This window comes from Oncorhynchus masou, chromosome 28, assembly GCF_036934945.1.
Source record: "Oncorhynchus masou masou isolate Uvic2021 chromosome 28, UVic_Omas_1.1, whole genome shotgun sequence".
NCBI lineage: Eukaryota > Metazoa > Chordata > Actinopteri > Salmoniformes > Salmonidae > Oncorhynchus > Oncorhynchus masou.
This window is the reverse complement of record NC_088239.1, coordinates 10,157,476-10,180,614: the sequence shown is the minus strand read 5'-3', so window position 1 is coordinate 10,180,614 and position 23,139 is coordinate 10,157,476. Positions and strand designations below refer to the sequence as shown.

Below are 23,139 nucleotides of genomic sequence, written 5' to 3'. Positions count from 1 at the left end.
TACCGATGGCCCGGCTAGCTGTCTAAATCGCCGTGACCCCCAACCAACCTCTCCACTCTCCGGACCCTTTTGATCACTCGACTAAGCATGCCTCTCCTTAATGTCAATATGCCTTGTCCATTGCTGTTCTGGTTAGTGTTTATTGGCTTATTTCACTGTAGAGCCTCTAGTCCTGCTCACCATACCTTATCCAGCCTATTAGTTCCACCACCCACACATGCAATGACATCTCCTGGTTTCAATGATGTTTCTAGAGACAATATCTCTCTCTTCATCACTCAATACCTAGGTTTACCTCCACTGTATTCACATCCTACCATACCTTTGTATGTACATTATACCTTGATGCTATTTTATCGCCCCCAGTGCCTAGCTCCACTCCTATTCCCCAGGCACTCTCTCTTGATGACTTCTGTAACCGTAATAGCCTTGATGTCATGCATGTTAACATTAGAAGCCTCCTCCCTAAGTTTGTTCTATTCACTGCTTTAGCACACTGCCAACCCGGATGTTCTAGCTGTGTCTGAATTCTGGCTTAGGAAGACTACCAAAAATTCTGAAATTTTAATTCCAAACTACAACCTTTTCAGACAAGATAGAACTGCCAAAGGGGGCGGTGTTGCAATCTACTGCAAAGATAGCCTGCAGAGTTCTGTCCTACTATCCAGGTCTGTACCCAAACAATTTGAACTGCTACTTTTAAAAATCCACCTCTCTAAAAACAAGTCTCTCACCGTTGCAGTCTGCTATAGACCACCCTCTGCCCCCAGCTGTGCTTTGGATACCATATGTGAACTGATTGCCCCCCATCTATCTTCAGAGCTCGTGCTGCTAGGCGACCTAAACTGGAACATGCTTAACACCCCAGCCATCCTACAATCTAAACTTGATGCCCTCAATCTCACACAAATTATCAATGAACCTACCAGGTACCTCCCCAAAGCCTTAAACACGGGCACCCTCATAGATATCATCCTAACCAACTTGTCCTCTAAATACACCTCTGCTGTCTTCAACCAAGATCTCAGCGATCACTGCCTCATTGCCTGCATCCGTAATGGGTCAGCGGTCAAACGACCTCCACTCATCACTGTAAAACACTCCCTGAAACACTTCAGCGAGCAGGCCTTTCTAATCGACCTGGCCGGGGTATCCTGGAAGGATATTGATCTCATCCCGTCAGTAGAGGATGCCTGGATATTTTTTTTAAATGCCTTCCTAACCATCTTAAATAAACATGCCCCATTCAAGAAATTTAGAACCAGGAACAGATATAGCCCTTGGTTCTCCCCAGACCTGACTGCCCTTAACCAACACAAAAACATCCTATGGCGTTCTGCATTAGCATCGAACAGCCCCCGTGATATGCAGCTGTTCAGGGAAGCTAGAAACCATTATACACAGGCAGTTAGAAAAGCCAAGGCTCGCTTTTTCAAGCAGAAATTTGCTTCCTGCAACACTAACTCAAAAAAGTTCTGGGACACTGTAAAGTCCATGGAGAATAAGAACACCTCCTCCCAGCTGCCCACTGCACTGAAGATAGGAAACACTGTCACCACTGATAAATCCACCAAAATTGAGAATTTCAATTCAATTTTTCTACAGCTGGCCATGCTTTCCACCTGGCTACTCCTACCCCGGTCAACAGCACTGCACTCCCCACAGCAACTCGCCCAAGCCTTCCCCATTTCTCCTTCTCCCAAATCCGTTCAGCTGATGTTCTGAAAGAGCTGCAAAATCTGGACCCCTACAAATCAGCCGGGCTAGACAATCTGGACCCTTTCTTTCTAAAATTATCTGCCGAAATTGTTGCCACCCCTATTACTAGCCTGTTCAACCTCTCTTTCGTGTCGTCTGAGATCCCCAAAGATGGAAAGCAGCTGCGGTCATCCCCCTCTTCAAAGGGGGGGACACTCTTGACCCAAACTGCTACAGACCTATATCTATCCTACCATGCCTTTCTAAGGTCTTCGAAAGCCAAGTCAACAAACAGATTACCGACCATTTCGAATCTCACCATACCTTCTCTGCTATGCAATCTGGTTTCAGAGCTGGTCATGGGTGCACATCAGCCACGCTCAAGGTCTTAACCGCCATCGATAAGAAACATTACTGTGCAGCCGTGTTCATTGATCTGGCCAAGGCTTTCGACTCTGTCAATCACCACATCCTCATCGGCAGACTCGACAGCCTTGGTTTCTCAAATGATTGCCTCGCCTGGTTCACCAACTACTTCTCTGATAGAGTTCAGTGTGTCAAATCGGAGGGTCTGCTGTCCGGACCTCTCGCAGTCTCTATGGGGGTGCCACAGGGTTCAATTCTTGGACCGACTCTCTTCTCTGTATACATCAATGAGGTCGCTCTTGCTGCTGGTGAGTCTCTGATCCACCTTTACGCAGACGACACCATTCTGTATACTTCTGGCCCTTCTTTGGACACTGTGTTAACAACCCTCCAGGCAAGCTTCAATGCCATACAACTCTCCTTCCGTGGCCTCCAATTGCTCTTAAATACAAGTAAAACTAAATGCATGCTCTTCAACCGATCGCTACCAGCACCTGCCCGCCTGTCCAACATCACTACTCTGGACGGCTCTGATTTAGAATACGTGGACAACTACAAATACTTAGGTGTCTGGTTAGACTGTAAACTCTCCTTCCAGACCCATATCAAATATCTCCAATCCAAAGTTAAATCTAGAATTGGCTTCCTATTTTGCAACAAAGCATCCTTCACTCATGCTGCCAAACATACCCTTGTAAAACTGACCATCCTACCAATCCTCGACTTTGGCGATGTCATTTACGAAATAGCCTCCAATACCCTACTCAACAAATTGGATGCAGTCTATCACAGTGCAATCCGTTTTGTCACCAAAGCCCCATATACTACCCACCATTGTGACCTGTACGCTCTCGTTGGCTGGCCCTCGCTTCATACTCGTCGCCAAACCCACTGGCTCCATGTCATCTACAAGACCCTGCTAGGTAAAGTCCCCCCTTATCTCAGCTCGCTGGTCACCATAGCATCTCCCACTTGTAGCACACACTCCAGCAGGTATATCTCTCTAGTCACCCCCAAAACCAATTCTTTCTTTGGCCGCCTCTCCTTACAGTTCTCTGCTGCCAATGACTGGAACAAACTACAAAAAGCACTGAAACTGGAAACACTTATCTCCCTCACTAGCTTTAAGCACCAACTGTCAGAGCAGCTCACAAATTACTGCACCTGTACATAGCCCACCTATATTTTAGCCCAAACAACTACCTCTTTCCCTACTGTATTTATTTATTTATTTTGCTCCTTTGCACCCCATTATTTTTATTTTTACTTTGCACATTCTTACATTGCAAATCTACCATTCCAGTGTTTTACTTGCTATATTGTATTTACTTTGCCACCATGGCCTTTTTTTGCCTTTACCTCCCTTATCTCACCTCATTTGCTCACATTATATATAGACTTGTTTATACTGTATTATTGACTGTATGTTTGTTTTACTCCATGTGTAACTCTGTGTCGTTGTATGTGTCGAACTGCTTTGCTTTATCTTGGCCAGGTCGCAATTGTAAATGAGAACTTGTTCTCAACTTGCCTACCTGGTTAAATAAAGGTGAAATAAATAAATAAAAAACTCTGGACCCTGATCTCTCTTTTGACGACCATATCGTGAATAAATCAAGGACAGCTTTTTCCATCTTCAAAACATTGCAAAAATCAGAAACTTTCTATCCAAAAATGATGCAGAAAAAGTATTCATGCTTTTGTCACTTTTAGATTAGACTACTGCAATGCTCTACTTTCCGCCTACCCGGATAAAGCACTAAATAAACTTTAGTTAGTGCTAAACACGGCTGCTAGAATCTTGACTAGAACCAAAACAAATGTATTATATTTCTCCAGTGCTAGCCTCTCTACACTGGCTTCCTGTTAAGGCAAGGGCTGATTTCAAGGTTTAACTGCTAACCTGCAAAGCATTGCACGGGCTTGCTCCTACCTATCTTTCCGATTGGGTCCTGCCGTACATACTTACATACTTACATACTTACGTACGCTACGGTCACAAGACGCAGGCCTCCTTACTGCCTAGAATTTCTCAGCAAACAGCTGGAGGCAGGGCTTTCTCCTATAGAGCTCCATTTTTATGGAATGGTCTGCCTATCCATGTGAGAGAGGCAGACTCGGTCTCAACCTTTAAGTCTTTATTGAAGACTCATCTCTTCAGTAGGTCCTATGATTGAGTGTAATCTGGCCCAGGCACTGGAGGGACGAACGGCCCTTGCTGTTTCTGTGCGACCGGTTCCCCTCTCTCCACTGGGATTCTCTGCCTCTAACCCTATTATGGGGGCTGAGTCACCGACATGATATTCCTGTCGGGGTTGGTGCCTCCCTCGGGTTTGTGCCGTGGGGGAGACATTCGGGGGCTATACTCAGCCTTGTCTCAGTGTAGTAGGTTGGTGGTTGAAGATATCCCTCTAGTGGGTGGGGTTATATCCTGCCTGGTTGGCCCTGTTCAGGGGTATCGTCGAACAGGTGAATCTCTAAAGATCTAGTGGGTGTGTGAGCCACCATCCCACCATACGAGCACATAAACAGAAAAATGGGGATTGGCTGTAAAGTAGTATATAGTCCTGTAAGGTATGTTGTGTCTTTATGGTATGATGATCTTTATGGCCTTCCTGTGGGTGGTTTAGGTGTCCTGGAGGGCAGGTAGTTTGCCCCCGGCGATGTGTTGTGCAGACCTCACTACCCTCTGGAGAGCCTTACGGTTGTGGGCGGAGCAGTTGCCGTACCAGGCAGTGATACAGCCCGACAGGATGCTCTCGATTGTGCATCTGTAGAAGTTTGTGAGTGCTTTTGGTGACAAGCCAAATTTCTTCAGCCTCCTGAGGTTGAAGAGGCGCTGCTGCGCCTTCTTCACGACACTGTCTGTGTGGGTATATTGTATATAGTCCTGTAACATAGTATAGTCTACGCATATTAATAGTCCTGCATGTTAGTATCATCTACATATAGTATATAGTCCTATAAGGTAGTATAGGCCATATGTAGTATATAGGCCTGTAAGGTAGTACAATCCTGTAAGGTGGTATAGTCATGTATATTCCTTAAAGGTTGTATGGTCTTGTGAGGTAGGACAGTCTATGTACAGTATGTACAGTATATGCCATGTTTCATAAGCTGAAATAATTGATCCCAGAAATGTTCCATTGGCACAAAAACATTATCTCACAAATTTGTTTCCATCCCAGTTAGTGAGCATTTCTACTTTGCCAAGATAATCCATCCACCTGGCAGGTGTGCCATATCATGAAGCTGAATAAACAGCATGATCATTACACAGGTGTACCTTGTGCTGAAGACAATAAAAGGCCACTCTAAAATGTGCAGTTTTGTCACAACACAATGCCACAGATGTCTCAAGTTGAGATAGCGTGCAATTAGAATATTGACTGCAGGAAGGTCCACCAGAGCTGTTGATAGATAATTGAATGTTCATTTCTCTACCATAAGTCTCCTCCAACGTCATTTTAGAGAATTTTGCAGTAGGTGCAACAGGCATCACAACCGCAGAGATATCAGTCAGTGACTAACAGATCTGTATTTCCAGTCGTGAAATCCATAGATTAGGGCCTAATGAATTTATTTCAATTGTCTGATTTTCTCATTTAAACTGTAATTTAGACAAATATTTGAAATTGTTGCATGTTGCGTTTTTATTTTTGTTCAGTATATATTATACAAAAGGGGAAAATATGTATTTGGCAAAGAAAATTAAAGACAATGTGGGAGTTGTTCTGTTGCAATGGTGAGCCTGTTTCACAGGTCAATTACCCCAAAGCAAACCTACAAGGCTGAATAATTTCAACTCTGGTTTCTTAAATGAAATCCAAGTTACTAAAGCCTTCCAAAAAACTTTCAATCCAACTTAGATCTTGTGAAATTCAGCCATAGTCTTCATGCAGGTCTTCTCCCCTCATTTGATGAACGATGCTTATCTTGATTTCAAGCTTTGTAAGGTAGTGTGGGGGTAAAATGGTTTCGGTAGCCTAAAATGCTATGAAATGCTTGAGTTGAATAGTAATTTCCCCTGTTGTCCAGTAACCTCTTCATAGACCCCAGAAAGGAGTGATTTGTTATTGTCTTGTTAGCAACCAGGCTAAATTCTTGTTCTGTTTGTTTAGACTCTAAAGATCTTATCACTCCCCTATCTTCGACACAAATGCTGTGAGAACTAGTTAGAACCGGTTCTTGTTTGTGCTATTCTTCTAAGGATGTGGAACCTCAGGATGTTATCCATTCTCCTTTGTAAGATTACCTCTCCCAGAAGTGAGTATAGCTCTTTTTGTACATGAACTACACTAAATGACCAAAAGTATCTTCGAACTGCTCTTCGAACATCTCATTCCAAAAATCATGGCCATTAATATGGAGTTAGTCCCCCCTTTGCTCCCACGACAGCCTACACTATTCTGGGAAGGCTTTCCACTAGATGTTTAAGTAGATGTTTAAGAATTGCTTCGGGGCCGGGCACTAATGTTGGGCGATTAGGCCTGGCTAATCGGTGTTTGATGGGGTTGAAGTCAGGGATCTGTGCAGGACAGTCAAGTTGTTCCACACCAATCTCGACAAACCATTTCTGTATGGACCTCACTTTTGTGCCTTCCCCAAACTGTTGCCACAAAGTTGGAAGCACATAATCATCTAGAATGTCATTGTATGCTGTAGTGTTAAGATTTCCTTTCACTGGAACTAAGGGGCCTGAACCATGAAAAACAGCCCCAGACCATTATTCCTCCTCCACCAAACCTTACAGTTGGCACTATGCAGTCAGGCAGATAGCGTTCTCCTGGCATCTGCCAAACCTAGATTTGGCAGTTGGACTGCCAGATGGTGAAGCGTGATTCCTCATTCCAGAGAACGTGTTTCCACAGCTCCAAAGTCCAATGGCAGCGAGCTTTACACCACTCCAGCCGACACTTGAGATTGCGCATGGTGATCTTAGGCTTGTGTGCGGCTGCTCGGCCATGGAAACCCATTTCATGAAGCTCCCGACAAACTGTTTTGGTGCTGACGTTGCTTCCAGAGGCAGTTTGGAACTCGGTAGTGAGTGTTGCAACCGAGGACAGACGATTTTTACACGCTACGTGCTTCAGCACTCGGCAGTCCCGTTCTGTGAGCTTGTGTGGCCTACCACTTCGCAGCTGAACTGTTGTTGCTTCTAGACATGTCCACTTCACAATAACATCACTTACAGTTGACTGGGGCAGCTCTAGCAGGGCAGCAATTTGACAAACTGACGTGTTGGAAAGGTGGCATCCTTTGATGGTGCGACGTTGAAAGTCACTGAGTTCTTCAGTACGGCCATTCTAGTGCTTGTGTTTGTTTGTGGAGATTGCATAGCTGTGTACTCTGTTTGATACACCTGTCAGCAACGCTTGTGGCTAAAATAGTCAAATCCACTAATTTGAAGGGGTGTCCACATACTTTTGTGTGTGTATATACAGTATATAAAGACTAACATGTAAATAATCAAGTTCCTCCCCGGTATATCAAGAGAGAACTTCCTTGCAATTGCTTGAATAAACTTGATTGGAAAATGAGCTCTGCTTGATCCTTGGAACAAGTTTTCACTATACATCTTGCGTTTATATATTTGTTCAGTGTATATTTTTATATTCAACAGCAAATACATTCTACAGTATATTGCTACTTTTAAAGACCAACTAACCTGCCAATTAAAGGACATCTAAAAGCAGTCTGCTGTTTGTACTAGCTAAAGAAGAACACACACACACCGATGGACAAATACACGGATGATTCTTCATCAATATTCATTGTTAAATTTAAAGGATGGAAGTGGCATTAAAGCATGTCCAGTAATAATGCCTGCATCAGTGCGAATTTACAGTAATAATACCTGCATCAGGGATCAATTTACAGTAATAATGCCTGCATCAGTGCGAATTTACAGTAATAATGCCTGCATCAGGGATCATTTTACAGTAATAATGCCTGCATCAGTGCGAATTTACAGTAATAATGCCTGCATCAGGGAGTCACTAAACATTTTTAAAATGACACATTAACATGTTTTAATACAGTTCAATATACTAAAGATGACAACAATAACGTTAATGATAGTGATGAAATTTGCTAAATTTAGTGTAAAATTATCATTACAATGAGCTGGGTAGCAGGCAGATACTGTACGTCTTAGTTTACTTCCAGATAGAAACTGACAGATGTGGTTGGAAGTGATTGTAGTGAACATGTTCTTCATCCCTGGTCCTGGCGGGCCGTAGTGTGTGCAGGATATGAATTACGGTCCTTACCCAGGTATGTGGAAATAGCAGGTTATGAATTACGGTCCTTACCCTTGTACAGTTGAAGTCGGAAGTTTACATACACCTTAGTCAAATAAATTTAAACTCAGTTTTTCACAATTCATGACATTTAATCCGAGTAAAGAAACCCCTGTTTTAGGTCAGTTAGGATCACCACTTTATTTTAAGAATGTGAAAGGTCAGAATAATAGTAGAGAATATGATTTATTTCAGCTTTTTTTTTCATCACATTCCCAGTGGGTCAGAAGTTCACATACTCTCAATTAGTATTGTTTAACTTGAGTCAAACGTTTCCACAAGCTTCCCACAACAAGTTTGTAGGCCTCCTTGCGCTTTTTCAGTTCTGCCCACAAAATGTATATAGGGTTGAGGTCAGGGCTTTGTGATGGCCACTCCAATACCTTGACTTTGTTATCCTTATGCCATTTTGCCACAACTTTGGAAGTATGCTTGGAAGACCCATTTGCAACCAAGCTTTAACTTCCTGACTGATGTCTTGAGATGTTGCTTCAATCTATCCAAAATTGTCCTCACTCATGATGCCATCTATTTTGTGAAGTGCACCAGTCCCTCCTGCAGCAAAGCATCCCCACAACATGATGCTGCCACCCCCGTGCTTCACGGTTGGGACGGTGTTTTTAGGCTTGCAAGCCTCCCCCTTTTTACTACAAACATAACCATGGTCATTATGGCCAAACAGTTCTATTTCTGCTTCATCAGAGGACATTTCTCCACAAAAAGTACGATCTTTGTCCCCACGTGCAGTTGCAATCCGTAGTCTGGCTTTTTTATGGCGGTTTTGGAGCAGTGGCTTCTTCCTTGCTGAGCGGACTTTCAGGTTATGTCGATATAGGACTCGATTTACTGTGGATATAGATACTTTTGTACCTGTTTCCTCCAGCATCTTCACAAGGTATTTTGCTGTTGTTCTGGGATTGATTTGCACTTTTCGCACCAAAATACATTCATCTCTAGGAGCCAGAACGTGTCTCCTTCCTGAGTGGTATGACAGCTGCGTGGTCCCATGGTGTTTATACTTGCATACTATTGTTTATACAGATGAACGTGGTACCTTCAGGCATTTGGAAATTGCTCCTAAGGATGAACAAGACTTGTGGAGGTCTACAAATAATTTTTTGAGGTCTTGGCTGATTTCTTTAGATTTTTCCATGATGTCAAGCAAAGAGGCACTGAGTTTGAAGGTAGGCCTTGAAATACATCCACAGGCACACCTCAAATTAACTCAAATTATGTCAAGTAGCCTATCAGAAGCTTCTAAAGCCATGACATCATTTTCTGTAATTTTTCAAGCTGTTTAAAGGCACAGTCAACTTAGTGTATGTAAACTTCTGACCCACCAGAATTGTGATACAGTGAATTTTAAGTGAAATAATCTGTCTGGAAAGAATTGTTGGAAAAATGACTTGTGTCATGCACAAAGTAGATGTCCTAACTGACTTGCAAAAATTATAGCTTGTTAACAAGACATTTTTGGAGTGGTTGAAAAACTAGTTTTAATGACTCCAACCTAAGTGTATGTAAACTTCCGACTTCAACTGTATGTGGAAATATTAGGGTTTGAATTGCGGTCCATTTCAAACCTTTGTGTTGTATATGTTGTATGGTGTACTGAAATGGTGGACTTTAAAACCCTGACCTGTACCACAACTATTTAACAGCAATGGCCTCACATTGGTCCCAGTGAAAATAATGTATTTGCCAAATACATAACATTTCATTCTACTCATGACCCAATGAAAATAATGCATCCTCTTAGCACAAATTACACATTCCATTCAGCTTCATTATAAAATAATGAAACTCTTAAAAAAATCAGTAGTCAATCATATTGCACTTCAATAGTAACACATTGAATACGTAATGCAGAAGAGAAACGGTAGGGAGGGAGTGAATGGGATGAGAGTGTGAGTTCCATTGGAGAGGGTTTATAGACCATGGTTCATAGAGACTGGATGGACACCTGTTTATAGTGGAAATTATGCCAACATAACCCTGTCCTAATAATGTCATAAAAAGTTATGGCAACTGATGCCAAATTGACTGTGATGTTAGGACCTCCCCAAAAATGTCTGGAAGGCCTTGTGCTATTTTAGCTAGGTAACAGTATTATGTGTCATAACACCGATATAGCCCAGGGTTCCAGTAAAATACCACCCTTCAATTTCATTTCCTATTTTTCTCCTCCCCACTTCTCTTTTCTCCTATCCTCCTCCTCCCTTCTATCTCTCCTCTCATCAGAACTTCACCCAGTCTAAAGGGTACTTGGATCCACACTCACAACAGAACTTGGCCCAGTCTACAGGGTTCTTGGATCCGCACTCACAACTGAACTTGGCCCAGTCTACAGGGTTCTTGGATCCACACTCATGGCAGAACATTGTCATCATTCCACCATTATCCACATCGTTGTCGCGTTTAGCATCGTTCCTGAAGGGGAGAAAGGCAAAGAGAGCGAGAGAGAGGGCAACCACTGCAGAGGTTTAGTTATGCTGAGCAATACCACAAGAGATCAGCATTCTCCAGACTTGGAGTTGTCTAACACTTCATCACAATCATCACAACACAATACACTCCCAGTCACTCAGACAGGCCCTTTCCTACCTGGAGTTGGAGTTGTCTAACACTTCATCACAATCATCACAACACAATACACTCCCAGTCACTCAGACAGGCCCTTTCCTACCTGGAGTTGGAGTTGTCTAACACTTCATCACAATCATCACAACACAATACACTCCCAGTCACTCAGACAGGCCCTTTCCTACCTGGAGTTGGAGTTGTCTAACACTTCATCACAATCATCACAACACAATACACTCCCAGTCACTCAGACAGGCCCTTTCCTACCTGGAGTTGGAGTTGTCTAACACTTCATCACAATCATCACAACACAATACACTCCCAGTCACTCAGACAGGCCCTTTCCTACCTGGAGTTGGAGTTGTCTGCTTTCCTGTTTTGTTGAGTCCCCCTGCTAACAGACAGTTCTTCACAGAGCCATAGGAACCTTCTGGACGGGGCTTTACCTCCAACACTGAGAGGAGGAGTAAGGAGGAGGGACAGAATGAGAGGAGAATGAATGAAAAGAGAAGGAATGAGGGAAAGAAGGAAAAACAGGGAGTAGTTTTTGCTGGTGGTCGAACATTTATAGTGTGTTACATAGTGACAGGATTTATTGACGCGAGGACTAGTCAGGCCAGACGCAGCAGTGAGATTAGGAGAGTAACAAGAAGGGGCGCTCCTCACTGATCCTGCAGAGGTAACCTTAATGGATGGGATCCCTATAGGGAGGAGAGAGAAAAGGAGAATAGAGGAGAGGGGGGATGAGGACAGGAAAGGAGGAGCGAGATAGGAGGTGAGGAGATGAGTGGAGAGAGAAGGTGAGGGGAGAGAGGAGGAGTGGAGAGAAGAGGTGCAGAGATAAGGGGAGAGCATAGAGAAGAAGGGAGATGAGAGGAGAGCGGAGAGAGGAAGGGAGATGAGAGGAGAGCAGAGAGAGGAAGGGAGATGAGAGGAGAGCAGAGAGAGGAAGGGAGATGAGGAGAGGAGAGCAGAGAGAGGAAGGGAGATGAGGAGAGGAGAGCAGAGAGAGGAAGGGAGAGGAGAGCAGAGAGAGGAAGGGAGATGAGCGGAGAGAGGAAGGGAGATGAGTGGAGAGAGGAAGGGAGATGAGAGGAGAGCAGAGAGAGGAAGGGAGATGAGAGGAGAGCAGAGAGAGGAAGGGAGATGAGGAGAGGAGAGCAGAGAGAGGAAGGGAGATGAGGAGAGGAGAGCAGAGAGAGGAAGGGAGATCAGTGATTTAGTTCAGTGACGTTGTATCTGAATCTGATGACTGCACAGCCCAAGATGTTGTGTTAGTTTGGTACTACAGAGTGCTAGCTCCAGTGTTAATTTAGTACTACAGAGTTCTAGCTCCAGTGTTAATTTAGTATTACAGAGTGCTATCTCCGGTGTTAGTTTAGTACTACAGAGTGCTAGCTCCAGTGTTAGTTTAGTACTACAGAGTGCTAGCTCCAGTGTTAGTTTAGTACTACAGAGTGCTAGGTACTACAGAGTGCTAGCTCCAGTGTTAGTTTGGTACTACAGAGTGCTAGCTCCAGTGTTAGTTTAGTACTACAGAGTGCTAGCTGCAGTGTTAGTTTGGTACTACAGAGTGCTAGCTCCAGTGTTAATTTAGTACTACAGAGTGCTAGCTCCAGTGTTAGTTTAGTACTACAGAGTGCTAGTGCCGGTGTTAGTTTGGTACTACAGAGTGCTAGCTCCAGTGTTAGTTTGGTACTACAGAGTGGTAGCTCCAGTGTTAGTTTAGTATTACAGAGTGATAGCTCCAGTGTTAGTTTGGTACTACAGAGTGCTAGCTCCAGTGTTAGTTTGGTACTACAGAGTGCTAGCTCCAGTGTTAGTTTAGTACTACAGAGTGCTAGCTCCGGTGTTAGTTTGGTACTACAGAATGCTAGCTCCAGTGTTAGTTTAGTACTACAGAGTGCTAGCTCCAGTGTTAGTTTGGTACTACAGAATGCTAGCTCCAGTGTTAGTTTGGTACTACAGAGTGCTAGCTCCAGTGTTAGTTTAGTACTACAGAGTGCTAGCTGCAGTGTTAGTTTGGTACTACAGAGTGCTAGCTCCAGTGTTAATTTAGTACTACAGAGTGCTAGCTCCAGTGTTAGTTTAGTACTACAGAGTGCTAGTGCCGGTGTAAGTTTGGTACTACAGAGTGCTAACTCCAGTGTTAGTTTAGTACTACAGAGTGCTAGCTCCAGTGTTAGTTTGGTACTACAGAGTGCTAGCTCCAGTGTTAGTTTAATACTACAGAGTGCTAGCTCCAGTGTTAGTTTGGTACTACAGAGTGCTAGTGCCGGTGTTAGTTTAGTACTACAGAGTGCTAACTCCAGTGTTAGTTTAGTACTACAGAGTGCTAGCTCCAGTGTTAGTTTGGTACTACAGAGTGCTAGCTGCAGTGTTAGTTTGGTACTACAGAGTGCTAGCTCCAGTGTTAGTTTAGTACTACAGAGTGCTAGCTCCAGTGTTAGTTTGGTACTACAGAGTGCTAGCTCCAGTGTTAGTTTAGTACTACAGAGTGCTAGTGCCGGTGTTAGTTTGGTACTACAGAGTGCTAGCTCCAGTGTTAGTTTGGTACTACAGAGTGGTAGCTCCAGTGTTAGTTTAGTATTACAGAGTGATAGCTCCAGTGTTAGTTTGGTACTACAGAGTGCTAGCTCCAGTGTTAGTTTGGTACTACAGAGTGCTAGCTCCAGTGTTAGTTTAGTACTACAGAGTGCTAGCTCCGGTGTTAGTTTGGTACTACAGAATGCTAGCTCCAGTGTTAGTTTAGTACTACAGAGTGCTAGCTCCAGTGTTAGTTTGGTACTACAGAGTGCTAGCTCCAGTGTTAGTTTGGTACTACAGAGTGCTAGCTCCAGTGTTAGTTTAGTACTACAGAGTGCTAGCTGCAGTGTTAGTTTGGTACTACAGAGTGCTAGCTCCAGTGTTAATTTAGTACTACAGAGTGCTAGCTCCAGTGTTAGTTTAGTACTACAGAGTGCTAGTGCCGGTGTAAGTTTGGTACTACAGAGTGCTAACTCCAGTGTTAGTTTAGTACTACAGAGTGCTAGCTCCAGTGTTAGTTTGGTACTACAGAGTGCTAGCTCCAGTGTTAGTTTAGTACTACAGAGTGCTAGCTCCAGTGTTAGTTTGGTACTACAGAGTGCTAGCTCCAGTGTTAGTTTAGTACTACAGAGTGCTAGCTCCAGTGTTAGTTTGGTACTACAGAGTGCTAGTGCCGGTGTTAGTTTAGTACTACAGAGTGCTAACTCCAGTGTTAGTTTAGTACTACAGAGTGCTAGCTCCAGTGTTAGTTTGGTACTACAGAGTGCTAGCTGCAGTGTTAGTTTGGTACTACAGAGTGCTAGCTCCAGTGTTAGTTTAGTACTACAGAGTGCTAGCTCCAGTGTTAGTTTGGTACTACAGAGTGCTAGCTCCAGTGTTAGTTTGGTACTACAGAGTGCTAGCTCCAGTGTTAGTTTAGTTCTACAGAGTGCTAGCTCCAGTGTTAGTTTGGTACTACAGAGTGCTAGCTCCGGTGTTAGTTTCAGTCACTGTGGCCTAGCACAGAAGAGACTGGGTCTATTTTGAGATGTCCTCTAGAAGACAGAGACCGTTTTGTAAAAGAGACTGAGCAGAAAGAGACAAGCATGTGAAATAACCCCTGGGTTACACAAATATCTCTACCATCATCTTACTGTGAGGACCAGCGTGTGTGTGCTTGTGTGTGTGTTACCGGAATGCTGGGCCAGGCCAGATCTCTGGGGTAAACAGGAGGAAGAGTAAGACACAGCAGGAGATTTGGCCTTCTTCACAGAAGAACTGTGGAGATTGCATGTGTGCCCACACCCACACCCACACCATTCTATTCTGTGCATTGCTCACACACTTAAAAGAACCGTTAAACACTCATACCCATGAGTCAGTGCTGTCCTTCATTCATACCCATGCGTCAGTGCTGTCCTTCACTCATACCCATGTGTCAGTGCTGTCCTTCACTCATACCCATGGTTCAGTGCTGTCCTTCACTCATACCCATGGGTCAGTGCTGTCCTTCACTCATACCCATGAGTCAGTGCTGTCCTTCACTCATACCCATGTGTCAGTGCTGTCCTTCACTCATACCCATGGGTCAGTGCTGTCCTTCCTATCTGTGTACGGGCAGCTCCTTACAGAATTTAATGTGTCTGCTGCATTCTCACTGAACCGCCGCTGGCAGGATGGACACTGGACATAATCTGAAACAACACAATCACACAGTTCTCAGATTAACTTTGCTTTACAGCGCTCAGCGATGAAGGCTGAGGCAAGCTGCAATGCATGCAGGAGGAAGCAGTGGAGACAGAGAGAGGAAGCAGTGGAGACAGAGAGAGGAAGCAGTGGAGACAGAGAGAGGAAGCAAACAGAGAGAGGAAGCATTGGAGACAGAGAGAGGAAGCAAACAGAGAGAGGAAGCAGTGGAGACAGAGAGAGGAAGCAGTGGAGACAGAGAGAGGAAGCAGTGGAGACAGAGAGAAGTGGAGACAGAGAGAGGAAGCAGTGGAGACAGCGAGAGGAAGCAGTGGAGACAGAGAGAGGAAGCAGTGGAGACAGAGAGAGGAAGCAGTCGAGACAGAGAGAGGAAGCAAGTAAAGAGAGGAAGCAGTGGAGACCGAGAGAGGAAGCAGTGGAGACAGAGAGAGGAAGCAAGCAGAGAGAGGAAGCAAGCAGAGAGAGGAAGCAGTGGAGACAGAGAGGAAGCAGTGGAGACAGAGAGACGAAGCAAACAGAGAGAGGAAGCAGTGGAGACTGAGAGAGGAAGCAAGCAGAGAGAGGAAGCAGTGGAGACAGAGAGAGGAAGCAAGCAGAGAGAGGAAGCAGTGGAGACAGAGAAGAAGCAGTGGAGACAGAGAGAGGAAGCAAACAGAGAGAGGAAGCAAACAGAGAAAGAGAGAGGAAGCAAGCAGAGAGAGGATGCAGTGGTGACAGAGAGAGGAAGCAAGCAGAGAGAGGATGCAGTGGAGACAGAGAGAGGAAGCAAGCAGAGAGAGGAAGCAGTGGAGACAGAGAGAGGAAGCAGGGGAGACAGAGAGAGGAAGCAAGCAGAGAGTGGCCCTTGGGGTTGGGGTCCCATGGGGTTAGTACAGTGGCCCTTGGGGTTGGGGTCCCATGAGAAAATCTTTATTAAACTTATGAAAAAAGTTACCAATCAATATGAAGATCTCCACATGGGCCTAGGCCTCCTATAAACCTACAGGCCTATATTAAAATGCAAAACACTTGTTTTATCGCTAATGCTAAGTGTCAGTGTGAATCATATTTCCCCTCTTTCAGGGGTAAAACATTACAATTGTAAAGCTAATAGGCTATGTGTTTGTTGATGGACTGAGTTGAATGAACCTACAGCAGCCACGGTGACAATGGCTGTGGTCATTTTGGCTTATTTTTGCTGTTCTCCAAATAGCACATTAATGTTTATTTCTTTTTATTGTATAGAAAAGCACTAAAACCCTGGTTACAGCCCTGATCCTGTTGCCATGTCACTTTACACCACCTACAGAGCCTTCGGAAAATATTCAGACCCCTTTACTTTTTCCACATTTTGTTACGTTACAGTCTTAATGATTTAATTGTTTTCATCCCTCTTCAATCTACACACAATACCCCATAATGAAAAAGCAAAAATAGGTAGACATTTTTGCTAATTATATATACAGAGGAATATATATATATATAAAATGAAAAATCACATTTCCATGAGTATTCAGACCATTTACTCAGTACTTTGTTGAAGCACCTTTGGCAGTGACTACACCCTCAAGTCTTCTTGGGTATGACGCTACAAGCGTTGAACACCTGTATTTGGGGAGCTTCTCCCATTCGTCTCTGCAGAACCTGTCAAGCCCTGTCAGGTTGGATGGGGAGCATTGCTGCACAACTATTTCCAGGTGTCTCCAGAGATGTTCAAGTCCTGGCTCTGGCTGGGCCACACAAGGACATTCAGAGATTGTCCCGAAGCCATTCCTGCATTGTCTTGGCGGTGTGCTTAGGGTCATTGTCCTGTTGCAAGGTGAAACTTGACCCCAGTCTGAGGTCATGAGCGCTCTGGAGCAGGTTTTCATTAAGGATCTCTCTGTACTTTGCTCCGTTGATCTTTGCCTCGATCCTGACTAGTCTCCCTGTCCTGAAAAACATCCCCAAAGCATGATGTTGCCACCACCACCATGCTTCACCGTAGGGATGGTGCCAGGTTTCCTGCAGACGTGACACTTGGCATTCAGGCCAAAGAGTTTACTTTTGGCTTCATCAGACCAGATAATCTTGTTTCTCATGGTCTGAGAGTCTTTAGGTGCCTTTTGGCAAACTCCAAGCAGGCTGTCATGTGCCTTTTACTGAGGAGTGGCTTCTGTCTGACCATTCTAATATAAAGGCCTAATTGGTGGAGTGCTGCAAAGATGGTTGTCCTTCTGGAAGGTTCTCCCATCTCCACAGAGGAACTCTGGAGCTCAGTCAGAGTGACCATCGGGTTCTTGGTCACCTCCGTGAGCAAGGCTCTATTCCCCGATTGCTCAGTTTGGCTGGGCGGCCAGCTCTAGGTAGTGTCTGGTTCCAAACTTCTTCCATTAAATGAATGATGGAGGCCACTGAGTTCTTGATGACATTCAATGCTGCCGAAATGTTTTGGTACCTTTTCCCAGATCTGTGCCTCGAAAGAATCCTGTCTCTGAGCTCTACAAACAATTCCTTCCACCTCATGGCTTGGTTATTGCTCTGACATGCACTGTCAACTGTGGGACATTATATAGACAGGTATGTGCCTTTCCAAGATCAATTTCGAGTCTCATAGCAAAGGGTCTGAATGCTTATAAGGTATTTCGGTTATTTATTTTTAAGACATTTTCAAACATTTTTACACACCTGTTTTCACTTCGTCATTATGGGGTATTGTGTGTAGATGGTGAGGATAAAAAATAAAAAACAATTTAGAGTAAGGCTGTAACGTAACAAAATGTGGAAAAAGTCAAGGGGTCTGAATACTTTCCAAATGCACTGTACATATCTACCTCAATTACCTCGTACACCAGCACTCGGTACTTTTACCCCGTGTATATAACCAAGTTATTGCGTATTTATTCCTTGTGATATTATTTTTCTATTATTTCTTTTTTCTCTCTTTACAGTGTTGAGAATGGCCTGTAAAATAAGCATTTCACTGTAAATGTACACCTGTTTTTTACAACGCATGTGACAACTACAATTTTATTTGATCACACAGTCACCGGATGGAATCTGGAACAACACAATCAGACATTCAGTGGAATTAATCTGAAACAACACAGCCACTGGATATGATCTGAAACAACACAATCAGACATTCACTGGAATGAATCTGAAACAACACAGTCACTGGAATGAATCTGAAACAACACAATCAGACATTCACTGGAATGAATCTGAAACAACACAGTCACTGGAATGAATCTGAAACAACACAGTCACTGGAATTAATCTGAAACAACACAATCACACAGTCACTTGATATAATCTGGAACACAGTCACTGGATATAATCTAGAACAATACAATCAGGGTGGTGTTACCTGGTACATAGGAGGAGGGTGGAGGTAACCCCCCTCCTTCATGACCTGAGTGAGGCCCTTGGTAGCTCTGATGGTGGCGATGAAGTCCTTGTGTTTCCTACGCCAGTTGGACAGCTTCTTGGAAGGCTCTGGCTGGAACACACACACACACTTCAGTGACCCATTGGTGTAGAATGATGAAGGGCTAACTAGGTCGAGGTGGTGCCGTCACAGTGTGTTGGTGGCTGTTGTTGTTTTTTTGCCTTGAGCAACACCAAGAATCCTCTGAGCAAAGTCTCTCACTTGCTTCTAAGAAATTGTTTTGTCCCCTGATTGTGATGCTGATATATTTATCCAGAATATATTGTAAAGTCCTCTTTACCAGTACTTTAGGTCTTCCTGGACGTTGAGATTTACCACTAGTGACAGAAGTGGTTAGACATCATACCACTTCACGGTTGGTCACATGACAATCGCAGTCAACTCATATCTGGTTACAGCTCAGATCACACGCTTGTATCCCTCAGTGATTAAACTGGGTTTAATACAGACGACACTGTATAAGCACATCAAATAAGTGGATGCTCCCTTTAAAGTGCAGTGCAGTTCACCAGTCCCAATTCAAACACATTATCTCCTCTAGATATCTGCATGCTCCGGGTCTAGTATGGTCATTAAAAAAGGACAGTACCAAGACATTTCATTTACCATAATGTTTAAGCACCTGCAAGCCAAATAATGCATTTTTTCACGCCCTGGAGAATAGTGACAGTGAATTCGATTCCTAAATGTGAATTAATGTTATAGGTACCAAACTGCATGCCTAACTCTTACACACAGAGCCTACCTACATAGGATTTCTCCCATGAAAACGTTAATACAGGAGAACACACCTAGTTCTGTCCCAAAAGTATTCGGGTGTAATGGGGTGTAATTTGGGATTCACACTAACCAATTATTATTCTGGTAGCCAGCAGGGAGGGGACAGCAATCCAAGACATAACACAGCATTGTTTTCCTTTTCATTTTACATTACATTTAAGTCATTTAGCAGACGCTCTTATCCAGAGCGACTTACAAATTGGTGAATTCACCTTCTGACATCCAGTGGAACAGCCACTTTACAATAGTGCATCTAAATCATTAAGTTGCTATTAAAATGCATGTCAGGCAGGCTAGATCAGTCAGATGTCAAAATCAAATCAAATGTTATTGGACACATACAGATATTTGGTAGATGTTATTGTTATTGTAGCGAAATGCTTGTGTTCCAAGCTCCAACAGTGCAGTACATCTAGCAATTCACAGATGTCAGGCAGCATAGCTAGCTCAGTTAAATGTCAGGTAGCGTGGCTAGCTCAGTTAGTTGTCAGGCAGCGTGGCTAGCTCAGTTAGCTGTCAGGCAGCGTGGCTAGCTCAGTTAGATGTCAGGCAGCGTGGCTAGCTCAGTTAGTTGTCAGGCAGCGTGGCTAGCTCAGTTAGCTGTTAGGCATCGTGGCTAGCTCAGTTAGATGTCAGGCAGCGTGGCTAGCTCAGTTAGCTGTCAGGCAGCGTAGCTAGCTCAGTTAGCTGTCAGACAGCGTGGCTCAGTTAGCTGTCAGGCAGCGTGGCTAGCTCTGTTAGCTGTCAGGCAGCGTGGCTAGCCCAGTTAGTTGTCAGGCAGCGTGGCTAGCTCAGTTAGCTGTTAGGCAGCGTGGCTAGCTCAGTTAGCTGTCAGGCAGCGTGGCTAGCTCAGTTAGCTGTCAGGCAGCGTATCTAGCTCAGTTAGCTGTCAGGTTAGCATAGCGGGTCTACCAGAAGTTAAGGGTTATTGGAGGAAGATATAGTGTGTGCAACTAATATTGTAATGTGTTGAGTGCGTGGAAGGCATTGATAAGGGGAGGGGTGGAGATCGTAGAAACTAACAATGTCACTGAGGGAGAGAGGGTCATGTACATTTCAAGTCGGCATCATGTTGTGGAGTGCTTTGCTGCAGCAGGGACTGGTGCACTTCACAAAATAGATGGCATCATGAGGAAGGAAAATAGATGGCATCATGAGGAAGGAAAATAGATGGCATCATGAGGAAGGAAAATAGATAGCATCATGAGGCAGGAAAATAGATAGCATCATGAGGTAGGAAAATTTCAGCTACCCGAAACGGTTGACTCAAGTTATACAATTTAAAAGCAATGCTACCAAATACTAATTGAGTATATGTAACTGTCTGATCCACTGGGAATGTGATGAAAGAAGTAAAAGCTGAAATAAATCACTCTCTCTACTATTATTCGGACATTTCACAATCTGACAATCTTAAAATAAAGTGGTGATCCTAACTGACCTATGACGGGAATTTACTAGGATTAAATGTCAGGAATTAACAAAAACTTAGTGTAAATGTAGTTGGCCAAGGTGTAGGTAAACTTCCGACTTTAACTGTACGTTAAGTTGTCTTTTTTTTAAGACATTGATGAGTTAGTTCATTAAGATTCTGAATATAAAAAGGGGTTTCTTCTATAGAAATAGATCAGGCTTCTTGCTTAATAGTATAAAGCAGATACTTCAATCGATGTTCCTAGACTATTGTGAAATCATCTATATGAATGCAGATGCCACTTCATTAAAGCGTTTAGTTGCATTTGACCATAGAGCCCTTTGTTTTATTATGGGTGCTGGTTCAGTACACATCCCTGCATTGTCTATCATAAAGTAGGCTGACCCTCTGAGGTCAAGTAGGTCAATGCGTTACTCTCTTTGCCTTTATAAAGCTCTTTGACATACTGGAAACTCCCTCTGTAGCTAACATCTACAATAACCATTAGACGTAGGAGTCAGAGTTATCATACACAGTCTCTGGGATAGCTAACTCTGGAAATTCCTTTGGTCTGTACATAGTTAGGTAAATCAGCTCTTTGCCCCTTACTTGTGAAATAATCTCGAAGCTTCTCCAAACAATTTTTGTTTTGGTGTCTCTAGGTTCATTCAGACTGCTGAATGAGGCCTGTTACAATTTCCTTACAAAACCTTTCAAAGCATTTGTTAAACTGTTCAGTCATGGATGGATGTATGTAAACGTATTTAATACGTATTGCTTGTTACAGAAGACTCTACTGTTGTACATTGAATAGCCATTCATCTCTGTTACACCTTCTTGATGTGATGGTTCTCTATGTCTGTACATGTTTATGATCCACATAGTGTGAATAGTAGTTTCCATAAAGTTATTACCCCCCTAAACCTGAAATTACCTTTTTGATCATTCTTACCACTATAACTTTGGGGTTCTAATCCCCCTCTTTCAGAATCCTATCACTTTGGGGTTCTAATCCCCCTCTTTCAGAATCCTATCACTTTGGGGTTCTAATCCCCCTCTTTCAGAATCTTATTACTTTGGGGTTCTAATCCCCCTCTTTCAGAATCCTATCACTTTGGGGTTCTAATCTCCCTCTTTCAGAATCCTATCACTTTGCGGTTCTAATCCCCCTCGGTCAGAATCGTATTACTTTGGGGTTCTAATCCCCCTCTTTCAGAATCCTATCACTTTGGGATTCTAATCCCCCTCGTTCAGAATCCTATCACTTTGGGGTTCTAATCCCCCTCTTTCAGAATCCTATCACTTTGGGGTTCTAATCCCCCTCTTTCAGAATCCTATCACTTTGGGGTTCTAATCCCCCTCTTTCAGAATCCTATCACTTTGGGGTTCTAATCCCCCTCTTTCAGAATCCTATCACTTTGGGATTCTAATCCCCCTCTTTCAGAATCCCCACTGTGAACACATCTTTAAAAATCATGATCTTCACTATATTTATCCCTAAACCTCCCACAATAACTATTGTTATTCTCAATGACCTTACTGCCAATATCAACGTTTTATACATACCTAAATACATTGTTGGAGACAGTTTGTCTTTCGTTATGCAAACATTTGTTTATTAGAATATATTTCTCATTAAGAATAATGTTGTTTTAATTCTATATGGGTCATGCTTTACTTATGTGTTCTCTTATGGGTCAATGATTTTAATTATAATATAGAAATGATGTTCTTGGCTCAATTACTTAAAAGTGCATGTGGTCCCACCCCTTCCATGTGTTCCCAGGTGCATATTTGGGAGCCCATATACATTCAGGGTGTAAGGCTTACTAGTTATGGCAAATGTTAAGAAGACCTGGTTGTTGTAACAAAAACTAAAATAAAAATAAAAAAAAATAAAAAAACAGCAACATTTTATACTTTGACCACATCTTTTCACATACGTTTGAGTCTTTTTAATTGACTACATTGATTGGCTCCAGCCATTGGAAGCTCTGTACGCATATACAAAGAAAAAATAACACAATTCAACCATTGATGGATGGCAACAAAAATAATGACATTGCCAGAAGTCATGTTAAGGTTTTCAATGTTTTATTGGTGGAGTTTATGGATTTGCATGTGGCTGTACATTATATGATGCCTAGATAGGAAAGAGAATCGGATCATGCCTATTAGTATTCTTGATCTAAAAAGATACACAACTGTTATTTACATTTACATTTAAGTCATTTAGCAGACGCTCTTATCCAGAGCGACTTACAAATTGGTGAATTCACCTTCTGACATCCAGTGGAACAGCCACTTTACAATAGTGCATCTAAATCATTAAGGGGGGGGTGAGAAGGATTACTTATCCTATCCTAGGTATTCCT

At 43.3% G+C, this 23,139-nt stretch overlaps 1 pseudogene; it reads right to left on the bottom strand.

The window, feature by feature from the left end:
• Positions 1-10,452: 10,452 nt before the first annotated feature.
• On the bottom strand, positions 10,453-21,710 carry LOC135518486 (zinc finger C2HC domain-containing protein 1A-like; annotated as a pseudogene).
• Between the last annotated feature and the right edge of the window lie 1,429 nt (positions 21,711-23,139).